The sequence below is a fragment of the Oncorhynchus mykiss genome, chromosome 23, assembly GCF_057628025.1.
Source record: "Oncorhynchus mykiss isolate SJ-2025 chromosome 23, ASM5762802v1, whole genome shotgun sequence".
NCBI classification, from domain to species: Eukaryota; Metazoa; Chordata; class Actinopteri; order Salmoniformes; family Salmonidae; genus Oncorhynchus; species Oncorhynchus mykiss.
In genome coordinates, this window is record NC_143044.1 from 38,894,384 (window position 1) to 38,909,073 (window position 14,690).

At 43.2% G+C, this 14,690-nt stretch overlaps 1 long non-coding RNA gene across 1 annotated transcript; it reads right to left on the reverse strand.

Moving 5' to 3' along the window:
* Nucleotides 1–7,929: 7,929 nt before the first annotated feature.
* On the reverse strand, nucleotides 7,930–11,130 carry LOC149972592 (uncharacterized). The gene is made up of 2 exons (XR_016491125.1): nucleotides 10,464–11,130; nucleotides 7,930–9,602 (listed from the first exon to the last, which is right to left on the reverse strand). It is a non-coding gene; the product is annotated as an uncharacterized LOC149972592 (long non-coding RNA).
* Between the last annotated feature and the right edge of the window lie 3,560 nt (nucleotides 11,131–14,690).

Below are 14,690 nucleotides of genomic sequence, written 5' to 3' on the forward strand. Positions count from 1 at the left end.
ACCAGACGATGACCAACCTCTGGATGGTATACCAGACGATGACCAACCTCTGGATGGTATACCAGACGATGACCAACCTCTGGATGGTATACCAGACGATGACCAACCTCTGGATGGTATACCAGACGATGACCAACCTCTGGATGGTATACCAGACGATGACCAACCTCTGGATGGTATACCAGACGATGACCAACCTCTGGATGGTATACCAGACGATGACCAACCTCTGAATGGTATACCAGACGATGACCATTTGGACAGATCAGATGAAGAACTCAGCAAAAATGGTACATATACAGTGCCTTGCGAAAGTATTCGGCCCCCTTGAACTTTGCGACCTTTTGCCACATTTCAGGCTTCAAACATAAAGATATAAAACTGTAGTGGAACGACATTTATTTGATATTTCAAACTTTTTTAACAAATCAAAAACTGAAAAATTGGGCGTGCAAAATTATTCAGCCCCCTTAAGTTAATACTTTGTAGCGCCACCTTTTGCTGCGATTACAGCTGTAAGTCGCTTGGGGTATGTCTCTATCAGTTTTGCACATCGAGAGACTGAAATATTTTCCCATTCCTCCTTGCAAAACAGCTCGAGCTCAGTGAGGTTGGATGGAGAGCATTTGTGAACAGCAGTTTTCAGTTCTTTCCACAGATTCTCGATTGGATTCAGGTCTGGATTTTGACTTGGCCATTCTAACACCTGGATATGTTTATTTTTGAACCATTCCAGTGTAGATTTTGCTTTATGTTTTGGATCATTGTCTTGTTGGAAGACAAATCTCCGTCCCAGTCTCAGGTCTTTTGCAGACTCCATCAGGTTTTCTTCCAGAATGGTCCTGTATTTGGCTCCATCCATCTTCCCATCAATTTTAACCATCTTCCCTGTCCCTGCTGAAGAAAAGCAGGCCCAAACCATGATGCTGCCACCACCATATTTGACAGTGGGGATGGTGTGTTCAGCTGTGTTGCTTTTACGCCAAACATAACGTTTTGCATTGTTGCCAAAAAGTTCAATTTTGGTTTCATCTGACCAGAGCACCTTCTTCCACATGTTTGGTGTGTCTCCCAGGTGGCTTGTGGCAAACTTTAAACGACACTTTTTATGGATATCTTTAAGAAATGGCTTTCTTCTTGCCACTCTTCCATAAAGGCCAGATTTGTGCAATATACGACTGATTGTTGTCCTATGGACAGAGTCTCCCACCTCAGCTGTAGATCTCTGCAGTTCATCCAGAGTGATCATGGGCCTCTTGGCTGCATCTCTGATCAGTCTTCTCCTTGTATGAGCTGAAAGTTTAGAGGGACGGCCAGGTCTTGGTAGATTTGCAGTGGTCTGATACTCCTTCCATTTCAATATTATCGCTTGCACAGTGCTCCTTGGGATGTTTAAAGCTTGGGAAATCTTTTTGTATCCAAATCCGGCTTTAAACTTCTTCACAACAGTATCTCGGACCTGCCTGGTGTGTTCCTTGTTCTTCATGATGCTCTCTGCGCTTTTAACGGACCTCTGAGACTATCACAGTGCAGGTGCATTTATACGGAGACTTGATTACACACAGGTGGATTGTATTTATCATCATTAGTCATTTAGGTCAACATTGGATCATTCAGAGATCCTCACTGAACTTCTGGAGAGAGTTTGCTGCACTGAAAGTAAAGGGGCTGAATAATTTTGCACGCCCAATTTTTCAGTTTTTGATTTGTTAAAAAAGTTTGAAATATCCAATAAATGTCGTTCCACTTCATGATTGTGTCCCACTTGTTGTTGATTCTTCACAAAAAATACAGTTTTATATCTTTATGTTTGAAGCCTGAAATGTGGCAAAAGGTCGCAAAGTTCAAGGGGGCCGAATACTTTCGCAAGGCACTGTACCAAAGAAATAAAATTGGTTACTTCCTTTGGTAAATATATTCCAATGTCTGTGTCAATCTTTATTTTTATTTTATTCTAAGGACCATATGCGTTTATTTGTGCTTCTAACAGTGTTCTTTTTCCAGAGGAGAGGAAAGGAATGTGAACAGGTTGGAAGAGCCAGTGCACAGTGAGCGTGTACTCTCCACATCTGCTATAGCATCCCGGAGAGAAGACGCTGCCACCACCTTTCAGCAGAGAACAAAAAAGATGACCATGCATGAAAAGTTAGCCAGAGAATTTCATGAGCATAAAATGAAATATCTGAAGGAAAAACATAAAAGGAAAATGAGGAATCTACAGGTTGAATTGGATATGAAGTTGGAAGAGAGAGGTATGATCCAAAAAGATACAGTAATGAGACAGTTGTGATTACCAGCCATGGTGAACAATATGATATGTAACAAATGTTTTGTCATTTGGATATTCATGAGTGCGAGTATTTTAATCACCACAAACTACATTTTAAACCAGCCTTGGTTTAGTCACTCATTTAATTTTGCTGCACACTATTTTAATTTTGAACAGAACAAACATTATCAAAGCAAAAATAAGCCATAATGAATACATTCCATATTCAAATGCATCTCATCTAGTTGAAGTGCTGCAATGTGAAAGCAACTCTGTGTGCAAGTCCTCATTGGTCATTGCCTGCCTCAGCTATTGGCACATCTGCTTGATCCTGATCTTCCATTGGAGGAATAGCAATGCTACTTCAGGTAGTTGTGCCGCACAGCTGTAGCAATGATCACCTTGCAGCATCTTCTTGGCTTGAAACAAAGTGTATTGAAACAAAGTGTATTGAAACAAAGTGTATTGAAACAAACACTGGAATCGATTTTTCCATACTCCAAAACATATGCTTGACCATCGCTCTCGTGCAGATATGAGCTCTGTTGTATCTTTGCTGCTCAGCTGTTGTGGGATATACTTGTGAAGTGAATAAAAAGTTACTCTGACCATATCCACTGTCACCAAGTAGTGGTCCACTACTTTGTCCTCTCTGAAACTGGGCAACAATGTTTGAAAACTCTAAATTAGGAATACATTCACCCTGAACATTGATGGAAAACCAGTTCTTACGGTTCCTGTACTCTTCAGCATCAGGAGTTGATGGACACTTGATGGGAACATGACATCCATCTATACAGCTAATCACTCCTGGGAAGTGACCATATTCATAGAATTGCACTTTATAGTTGGCAGCATCAGGAAACTTGACGTAAAGACTCCTCAGTTCAGGAGTCTTTACCATTCTACACACAGTTGCTTCACTGGCAGCACACAAATCACCAGCTTCACAATGAAAGATTCCAGATGCCAAAAACCTCAAAGCAATCAGAACTTGGGTGAAGACCTTCCTCTTTGAGACAGAGAGGAAAGTCTAGGTTCAAGCAAAGATACAGTTGAAGTCGGAAGCTTACATACACCTCAGCCAAATACATTTAAACTCAGTTTTTCACAATTCCTGACAACTTTGGAAGTATGCTTGAGGTCAATGTCCATTTGGAAGACCCATTTACGACCAAGCTTTAACTTTCTGACTGATGCCTTGAAATGTTTCTTCAATATATCCACATCAATTTGCTACCTCATGATGCTATCTATTTTGTGAAGTGCACCAAGTCCATCCTGCAGCAAAGCACCCCCACAACAGAATGCTGCCACCCCCATGCTTCAAGGTTGCGATGGTGTTCTTCGCCTTGCAAGCATCCCCCTTTTCCTTCAAACATAACGATGGTCATTATGGCCAAACAGTTTTATTTTTGTTTCATCAGACCAGATGACATTTCTCCAAAAAGTCTGATCTTTGTCCCCATGTGCAGTTGCAAACTGTAGTCTGTTTCTTTTATGGCGGTTTTGGAGCAGTGGTTTCTTCCTTGCTGAGTGGCCTTTCAGGTTATGTCGATATAGGACTCGTTTTTACTGTGGATATAGATACTTTTGTACCTGTTTCCTTCAGCATCTTCCCAAGGTCCTTTGCTGTTGTTCTGGGATTGATTTGCACTTTTTTCACCAAAGTATGTTCATCTCTAGGAGACAGAACACGTCTCCTTCCTGAGCGGTCTGACGGCTGCGTTTGTCCATGGTGTTTATACTTGCGTACTATTGTTTGTACAGATGAACATGGTACCTTCAGGCGTTTGGAAATTGCTCCCAAGGATGAATCAGACTTGTGGAGGTCTACAGTTTTTTTCTGAGGTCCTGGCTGATTTCTTTTGATTTTCCCATGATGTCAAGCAAAGAGGCACTGAGTTTGAAGGTAGGCTTTGAAATACATCCACAGATACACGTCCAATTGACTCAAATTATGTAAATTAGCCCATCGGAAGCTTCTAAAGCCATGACATAATTTTCTAGAATTTTCCAAGCTGTTTAAAGGCACAGTCAACTTAGTGTAAACGTCTGACCCACTTTTTTTTATTTTTTTATTTTTTTTTATTTCACCTTTATTTAACCAGGTAGGCTAGTTGAGAACAAGTTCTCATTTGCAACTGCGACCTGGCCAAGATAAGGCATAGCAGTGTGAACAGACAACACAGAGTTACACATGGAGTAAACAACTAACAAGTCAATAACACAGTAGAAAAAAAGGGGAGTCTATATATACATTGTGTGCAAAAGGCATGAGGTAGGCGAATAATTACAATTATGCAGATTAACACTGGAGTGATAAATGATCAGATGGTTATGTACAGGTAGAGATATTGGTGTGCAAAAGAGCAGAAAAATAAAAATAAATAAATAAAAACAGTATGGGGATGTGTGACGACCCTCCCACTCTGTCTGCCGTATTTTGTCTTTGTTCTTGTTTCCTTCCTTATTAGGATGCCGGTGGGCGGAGTTGAGAGGGTCGTCAGCTACATGGGAAACACCTGGGCCCAGGTGTTTCCCAGGATAAATACACCCCTTCCCCATTCATGGAGGAGACTCTCTCCATGCAGACATTTGTAGATTGTGTTGTGGTTCTTGTTGACTTTTTGTTTGTTTGCTTTGGCACCTTTCAACACCCTGCATTATCACATTCATGCATGCAAAACACTCACTTACGCTACTGATTACTGATTACACACATCATTGTATATTTTCCTTAGTTGCTTTAGTTAATAAATATATTTTGTTACTCCTTATCTCCACGTTGTCTCCCTTTGTTACGGGCTTTGAGCCGGTTCGTGACAAGTGGGGGCTCATCCGGGATATTTGAACTGTTGGTTTGGGAGACCGTGGAAGTACGTGTTTGTTTGTATATTGTGTTTGAGTTTAATAGGCCCAGTATTGGTTGCCTTTGGTTGGGTTGTGTGCTGCGTTGGAGAGAGTATAATGGTTAGTTTCCAGGCCCTGTCTAGCCTGGAAACATTTGTTCTACTTTCTTTTGGGACATCAGCCTGAGGTGAGTAATCGGCTGTGTACCTCAGTGGGAGATTTGGGTAGGGTAGTGGAACTTGCTACCTGGAGCTATAGTTTTTTTCCCCTGATAGGCTTAGCGACATGTTTCATTTTTGGAATATGTTGGGCATGGTTAATGTTTGTTATTTTTGTGTGGTGTCTGTGGACTGAGCAGTTGTCTCGGGGGCACATCCGTGGCTTGGTGGAATTTACCAGCATGCTGGGGAGTTTTTCCTTGCCAGCGGGCTACAGTGCGTAAATTCCCACTGCAAATCTGCACGAAGACTAGGGTTGAGTTATTGTAGGTTTTGGGGAAGCTCCGTATCTCATCTCTCTTCTGTGGTGCTCAGGGTGATTGTCAATTCTCGGGTTATGGTCTGGTGTGCTCAGCAGAGGGGAAGAGCGAATTTTTTTTTTTTGTGTTTTGTTGTTGTAACTATGGCATCTTATATAGATGAATTCATTCGCTTTCCATCTGAGAAATTGTTAGATTTAGGTACTAAAGAACAGCTGTTGAAGGTCGCTGAACACTACAACGTTGAGATTAGTGATAAACGTCTAAAGAATTCTATTAGGTTGATATTGAAGGCCAATCTGATGGAGAGTGGTATTCTTGAAGTTACCACTGAGCCAGCCTCTGCTGAGAGTTTGTCGTCTCCCCATAACGTTACAATGGCCATTCCATCGGTTAGTCCAAGTAGTCTTCTTTTTGAACAGCAGAAAGAACTGCTTTTGTTACAGCTAGAGCATGATCGGCAAAGTAATCGTGAGAAGCTAGAGCATGATCGTGAGAAGCTAGAGCATGATCGTGTAAAGTATGAAAAGGAATTGGCATTTAAACAAGATATGGAGCGTGCTAAAATCAAGTTGCAACAAGAACGTATAGAGTTGGTTAGGGAAGGAAAGATCTCAGGGGAGAGTTTGTTTTGGGAAGGTGATCCAGATTTACCTAGGGGTAGTTCCTCTTTTGGTCGTGCCCCAGAGACATTTGATATTGTTGGGAACTTACGGTTATTGCCTCAGTTTAATGAAAGGGATCCCGAGACATTCTTTTCGTTGTTTGAGCGTGTTGCTGACGCTAGGAGTTGGCCTGATTCTGACCGCACTTTAATGTTGCAGTGTGTGCTGACTGGTAAAGCGCAGGAAGCATATTCAGCTCTTAGTGTACACGACAGTGCCAATTATGAAAAAGTTAAAACGGCTGTGTTACAGATTTATGAATTGGTCCCTGAGGCTTACCGCCAACGATTTAGAACATTAAAAAGGGATGATAAGCAATCTCATGTTGAATTTGCGCGACAATTATCTTTACAGTTTAATCGCTGGTGTTTCGCCTCTGCAGTTGTGACTTTCCAAGGGCTGTGTGATCTGATTATGTTAGAACAATTTAAGGACACAATTCCTGATCGTATTGCCACGTATATTAACGAACAGAAAGTAAAGAATGTCGCTGAAGCTGCGGTTTTGGCGGACGAGTATGTGTTGACTCACAAAAGTGTCTTTGCAGAGCCTCGTATTCGGAAAGAGTGGGGGCGTTCGGATAGATTTGGGCTTCGCTCACCGAGATACTTTGGTTCACGGGCAGAGTTCTATTCAACTAAGGTTGAGCCTGACTCCCATGGTAAAGCTGACTTTGGGCAGGAGTGTCACTACTGTCAAGGTTCAGGTCATTGGAAAAACGAATGTCCACTTCTCAGGTCAAAGGGTGCTTACGCTAAATCCAAGCCTACCGCGTTAGCTGCACCTTTTCCACATCAGTTCACTCATGACTCATTTCCTCAGGCCCAGGAGAATGTGAAAGTCCATATTGATCCAGACTATTTACCTTTTATTACGGAAGGTTTTGTGTCTATGTTAGGAAGTAAAGACCTAGTGCCAGTGAAGATCCTGAGAGACACAGGTGCCTCTGAATCATTTGTGTTGGAATCTGTGTTACCCTTTTCTGCTAAGACTGATTCGGGGAATAGTGTTCTAATTAGGGGAATAGGTTTGAACACTCTGTCAGTTCCATTGCATAAACTGATGCTGGATTGTGGACTGGTGAAAGGTGAAGTTGTTGTGGGAGTGCGGCCTTCGTTGCCTATTGAGGGTATCGACGTTATCCTTGGGAATAACTTGGCTGGTGAGCGTGTATGGCCTGCCGTGTTTCCATCTCTAGTGGTTTCCACTAAGCCGTCATTTGTTGGGATTCCTGATGAGAGTGTACAGATTTTCCCAGAGGTGTTCTCTGCGTGTGCAGTGACACGTTCTATGAGCCGTGGCGAATTGGTCACTGCGCCGACTAATGATAATAATACAAAGAAGTATGCCACTGTTTTCCCTGTTATTCCGTTATCTGTAACCCGCTCAGATTTAATTAATGCGCAACGGGATGACCCCACGTTAGAAGAGTTGCGTGACCAAATTGTGCCTGTAGAACAGTTGGGAGATGTCGCCCATGGCTATTTTCTCCAAGAGGATGTCCTGATGAGAAAGTGGGTGTCTCATGATAGTTGTTTTCTGGGGGAGGCAATTAGTCAGGTTGTTGTACCAGTTAAGCTTCGTGACTTGGTGTTGGAAACTTCCCACAGCGACGTTGCTGGACATATGGGGGTGAGGAAAACCTACAATCGCATTTTAAGACATTTCTTTTGGCCTAGATTAAAGAGGGATGTTTCTGATTTTATAAAAACTTGTCACACCTGTCAATTAACTGGTAAGCCTAATCAAGCTATTAAACCAGTACCATTGTTTCCTATTCCTGTACTCAGCCAACCTTTTGAGTATCTGATTATTGACTGTGTGGGTCCCCTGCCTCGTTCTAAAAAGGGTAGCAGTTACCTGTTCACTGTGATGTGTCAGACCACTAGGTTTCCTGCTGCCTATCCTCTCCGATCTATCACAACTAAATCTGTGTTAAAAGCTTTGACTCAGTTTCTCTCATTGTTTGGAATCCCTAAGGTCATTCAGAGTGATCAAGGATCGAATTTCACCTCTAATCTGTTTAGTCAGGTTCTTCAACAGCTCCATATTAAACACAATTTGTCTAGCGCCTATCACGCGCAAAGTCAAGGAGCACTGGAACGTTTCCATCAAACTCTAAAGTCATTATTGAGAGCTTATTGTACTGAGATGGATAAGGATTGGGAGGAGGGGTTGCCTTGGTTACTGTTAGCCGCTAGGGAGGTTTCACAGGAGAGCACGGGTTTCAGTCCAAATGACCTTGTGTTTGGACATAGGGTGCGTGGACTTTTATCTGTTCTCCAGGATGACTGGAAGTCTCCCGAGCCTCCTCAGTCCCTGTTATCGTATGTGTGTGATTTCCGGAGACGGCTGTATGCCGCTGGTGAAATGGCTAAAGAGAAGTTATCATCTTCACAGGAGAGGATGAAGGGCATATTTGATCGCCGAGCTGAGCCTCGTCAATTTAGTCCGGGTGACCAGGTTCTTGCTCTGTTGCCAATTGTTGGTTCTCCTTTTCAAGCCAAGTTTCAAGGTCCATATACAGTGTTGCGCCAGTACACTGAGCAAAATTATCTAGTGGCCACTCCAGAACGAAGGAAAGCACACCAGCTGTGCCATGTAAATCTGTTAAAACCCTATTATGCACGTTCCTCTGAGACTGAACAGTGGGATTCTGCAGAGGACGCTAAACCTGTTCTTTTGGCTGATACCGTTGTTTCCTTGGGTTCTTGTCGTGCTAGATCTGTGCATGAGGAGGAAGATGTTCCTGGTCCTGACGATTGTATATTGCAGGGTAGATTGAAAAATTCAGAAACACTGGATATCTTAGACAGTCTTCTCACTCACCTACCTGTTGATGGGCGGAAAGAGATGGTTGGTCTGATTCAGAGATTTCCAGGTTTGTTTTCTGATACACCTACACGTACAAACTTAATGGAACATGATATTGACATTGGAGATGCTGACCCCATTCGTCAGCGGTTCTATAGAGTTTCTTCAGAGAAACTACGTTGTCTGGATGCTGAGGTCAAGTACATGCTGGAGAGTAAGATAGCAGAGCCTTCTTTCTCCAGTTGGGCTTCTCCCTGTATCTTGGTCAGTAAACCGGATGGAACAAACCGATTTTGTACGGACTACCGTAAGGTAAACAGTGTCACAAAGCCAGATTCATTTCCTCTTCCTAGGATGGACTGTGTTGATCAAGTCGGTGCAGCTAAGTTTGTGAGCAAATTTGACCTGTTAAAAGGCTATTGGCAGGTGCCACTGACGACTAGGGCACGTGAAATCTCTGCCTTTATTACACCCTTTGGTCTGTACTCATATTCGGTTATGAGTTTCGGTCTGCGTAATGCACCTGCGACTTTTCAGCGACTTATGAACAGGGTTGTTGCCGGTCTGACCGGGTGCGCTGTTTATTTGGACGATGTAGTGATATATGCAGATACTTGGGAAGAACATCTGTCCCGTATTCAAGCCTTGTTCGAGCGTCTGGCTGCGGCTCGCCTCACAATCAATCTGGCTAAATGTGAGTTTGCTCAGGCAACCGTTACATACCTTGGAAAAGTGGTTGGGCAGGGTGAAGTGCGTCCTGTTCGGGCGAAAGTGGTGGCTATTGATGCTTTTCCATCACCAACTACTAAAAAGGAACTGATGCGTTTCTTGGGCATGATTGGTTATTACCGTAGTTTTTGTAGTAACTTCTCTACTGTGGTCGCTCCCTTGACCGATATGCTGAAAGCTAAGGCTGTTTACGTTTGGTCTACTCGTTGTCAACACGCTTTTGAAGAGGCAAAGAGGTTGCTTACCTCAACTCCGGTGCTGGCTGCTCCTCGCATGGATTTGTCATTTACCTTGCAGGTGGATGCTAGTCATGTGGGGGCAGGTGCAGTTTTGCTGCAAGCAGATGTGTCTGGGGTTGAGAGGCCTGTTAGTTTCTTTTCCAAAAAGTTTAACGATTATCAGTTGAACTATTCGGTTATTGAAAAGGAAGCACTAGCACTCATTTGGGCGCTACAACACTTCGAAGTGTATGTCGGGTCGGGGGTAGTACCTATTGTGGTCTACACCGACCATAACCCCCTCACTTTTTTGAGGTCCATGATGTGTCCAAACCAGAGGATAATGCGATGGTGTTTATTTTTACAATCATTCCATCTCGATGTGCGGCACATCAGGGGATCTGAAAACGTGATTGCTGATGCGCTCTCTCGTGCACCCTGCTCCTAAATGTTTACGGGACTGACCATTGCTTCCTATTGTCATGTTCTCTCTGTCCTGTCTGCTCCCTCCTGGTCTTGTTTTCTTCGTTCCTCTTAAATGTTGCTTCCTGTGCGAAGGTTGCTGAGGTTTGGGGAGGAGGTTGGCTGGGGCAAATTGTAAGTGTAAACACATAACCCCTCACCAATTTGGGACTGCAGGGGCTGGTATGTTGTTCCGGGGTCCTTGTTGGTCCCCGGTTTTATGGGGGGGAATGTGACGACCCTCCCACTCTGTCTGCCGTATTTTGTCTTTGTTCTTGTTTCCTTCCTTATTAGGATGCCGGTGGGCGGAGTTGAGAGGGTCGTCAGCTACATGGGAAACACCTGGGCCCAGGTGTTTCCCAGGATAAATACACCCCTTCCCCATTCATGGAGGAGACTCTCTCCATGCAGACATTTGTAGATTGTGTTGTGGTTCTTGTTGACTTTTTGTTTGTTTGCTTTGGCACCTTTCAACACCCTGCATTATCACATTCATGCATGCAAAACACTCACTTACGCTACTGATTACTGATTACACACATCATTGTATATTTTCCTTAGTTGCTTTAGTTAATAAATATATTTTGTTACTCCTTATCTCCACGTTGTCTCCCTTTGTTACGGGCTTTGAGCCGGTTCGTGACAGATGAGGTAGGTGAAAATGGGTGGGCTATTTACCAATAGACTATGTACAGCTGCAGCGATCGGTTAGCTGCTCAGATAGCAGATGTTTGAAGTTGGTGAGGGAGATAAAAGTCTCCAACTTCAGCGATTTTTGCAATTCGTTCCAGTCACAGGCAGCAGAGAACTGGAACGAAAGGCGGCCAAATGAGGTGTTGGCTTTAGGGATGATCAGTGAGATACACCTGCTGGAGCGCGTGCTACGGATGGAGCGCGTGCTTGAATTGTGATACAGTGAATTATAAGTGAAATAATCTGTCTGTAAACAATTGTTGGAAAAATTACTTGTGTCATGCACAAAGTGGAAGTCCTAACCGACTTGCCAAAACTATAGTTTGTTGACAAGAAATTTGTGGAGTGGTTAAAAAATGAGTTTTAATGACTCCCACCTAAGTGTATGTAGACTTATAACTTCAGCTATATTATCTCCAATGCATTTTCTTTGTACATACGAAAGCGGTCTCGAAAAGCTATTTCATCAGTCATTTAATGGATTACTCCTATCCACAAGAACTCGTCTGGCTGGCCTCTGTAGTGCATGTTGGTCTTCATTTAGATATTCCAAATCATCCATGCTCCCTCACAAACAGTACTAAGCAGAAGTAAAACCTGCCTCTTTGAAGGATTCATTTCCGCTTCAATTTAGTCCTGGAGTAACTCTAATCCTCCCTCTTGCAATCGACTTTGTTTAATCCAGAACAGGCTAAATCTACGACTATTTTAAGATAAGACTGTGCAAGTCGCTTTGAGTTAAGACAGTTCAAACAGGCATTTTAGTCTGGGTCTAGGCTTAAGCATTGTCTGTGAAACCAGCCCTATATTTAATAGGGCAGATTTAGAAATGTAATGTTATATTCTTAAATATTGTAACATTAAATTAATATGTTCTTTCAGCTCACCCTGCTAGAATGTTGATGATGACCGTACAGCCTACCAGGAAAGGCACCATGGGACTTTTGCTCTTTGAGTTAACTGCCACTAGCAACACTACCATGGAAACCAGGCACATAATGGAAATCTCTCCAAAGATTTGCCCCCGCCAGCTGGTCCTCTGATTGGAGGATGGTAAACTACATGACCAAAAGTATTTGGACACCTGATCATCGAACAATGTGGAGTTCGTCCCCCATTTGCTGCTAGGCTTTCCACTAGATCTTGAAACATTTGCTGCGGGGACTTGCTTCCATTAAGCCACAAAAGCATCAGTGAGGTTGGGCACAGATGTTGGGCGATTAGGCCTGGCTCGCAGTCGGCATTCCAATTAATCCCGAGGTGTTCGATGGGGTTGACGTCAGGGCTCTATGAAGTTCTTCCACACCATTCTCGACAAACCATTTCTGTACGGACCTCGCTTTGTGCACGTTGGCATTGCCATGCTGAAACAGGAAAGAGCCTTCCCCAAACTGTTGCCACAAAGTTAGACGTACAGAATCGTCTAGAATGTCATTGTATGCTGTAGCGTTAACATTTCCCTTCATTGGAACTATGGGGCCTAGCCCAAACCATGAAAAACACCCTTAGACCATTATTCCTCCACCAAACTTTACAGTTGTCACTATTCATTCGCTCAGGCAGCATTCTCCTGGCATCCATCAAACCCAGATGGTGAAGCATGATTCATCACTCCAGAGAATGCGTTTCCACTGCTCCAGAGTCCAATGGTGATGAGCTTTACACCACTTCAGCCAACGCTTGGCATTGCACATGGGGATCTAGGCTTGTGTGCGGCTGCTCGGCCATGGAAACACATTTTAATGAAGCTCCCGACAAACAGTTCTTGAGGCATGCACAATACTTATTCAGATGCAGTTTGGAACTTGGTAGTAAGTGCTGCAACCAAGAACAGACTATTTTTACACACTACGCGCTTCAGCACTCAGTGGTCCAGTTCTGTGAGCTTTTGTGACCTACCACTTCGCGGCTGAGCCAATGCTGCTCCTAGACATTTCCACTTCACAATAACAGCACTTACAGTTGAGCAGAGCAGCTCTAGCAGGGCAGAAATTTGACAAACTGACTTGTTGGAAAGGTGGCATCCAATGAAAGTGCCACGTTGAAAGTCAGTGACCTCTTCAGAAAGGCCATTCTACTGCCAAGGTTAATCTATGGACATTGCATGGCTGTGTGCTCGATTTTCACCTGTCAGTAACGGGTGTGACTGAAATAGCTGAATCCACTCATTCAAAAGGGTGTCCACATATACAGTACCAGTCAAAATTTGGACACCAACTCATTCAAGGGGTTTTCCTATTTTTTTAAACTATTTTCTACATTGTATAATACTAGTGAAGACATCAACACTACGAAATAACACACATGGAATCATGTAGTAACCAAAAAAGTGTTAAACAAATTTTATATTTGAGATTCTTCAAAGTAGCCACCCTTCGCCTTGATGACAGCTTTGCACACTCTTGGCATTCTCTCAACCAGCTTCATGAGGGATTCACCTGGAATGCATTTCAATTAACAGTTGTGCCTTGTTAAAAGTTCATTGATGGAATTTCTTTCCTTCTTAATGCGTTTGAGCCAGTCAGTTGAGTTGTGATAAGGTAGGGTTGGTATACAGAAGATAGCCCTATTTGGTAAAAGACCAAGTCCATATTATGTCAAGAACAACTCAAATAAGCAAAGAGAAACAACAGTCCATCATTACTTGAAGACATGAAGGTCAGTCAATCTGGAAAATGTCAAGAACCATCAAGCAATGTGATGAAACTGGCTCTCATGAGGACTGCCACAGAGTTACCTCTGCTGAAGAGGATAAGTTCATTAGAGTTACCAGCCTCAGAAATGGGCAATTACCTGCACCTGAGATTGCAGCCCAAATAAATGCTTCACAGAGTTCAAGTAACAAACACATCTCAACATCAACTGTTCAGAGGAGACTGCTTGAATCAGGTCTTCATAGTCGAATTGCTGCAAAGAAACCACTACTAAAGGACACCAATAAGAGGAAGATACTTGCTTGGGCCAAGAAACATGAGCAATGGACATTAGACCGGTGTAAATCTGTTCTTTACTCTGATTAGTCCAAATTTGAGATTTTTAGTTCCAACCGCAGTGTCTTTGTGAGACGAGGACTAGGTAAACAGATGATCTCTACATGTGTGATTCCCACCATGAAGCATGGAGGAGGTGGTGTGATGGTTTCGGGGTGGCTTGCTGGTGACACTGTCAGTGATTTATTTAGAATTCAAGACACATTTAACCAGCATGGCTATCACAGCATTCTGCAGCGATACGCCATCCCATCTGGTTTGCCCTTAGTGGGGACCATAATTTGTTTATCAACAGGACAATGACCCAACACATCTCCAGGCTGTGTAAGGGCTATTTGACCAGAAAGAAGAGTGATGGAATGCTGCATCAGATGACCTGACCTCCACAATCACCCAACCTCAACCCAATTGAGATGGTATGGGATTAGTTGGACAGCAGAGTGAAGGAAAAGCAACCAACTAGTACTCAGCATATGTAGGAACTCCTTCAAGACTGTTGGAAAAGCATTTCAGGTGACT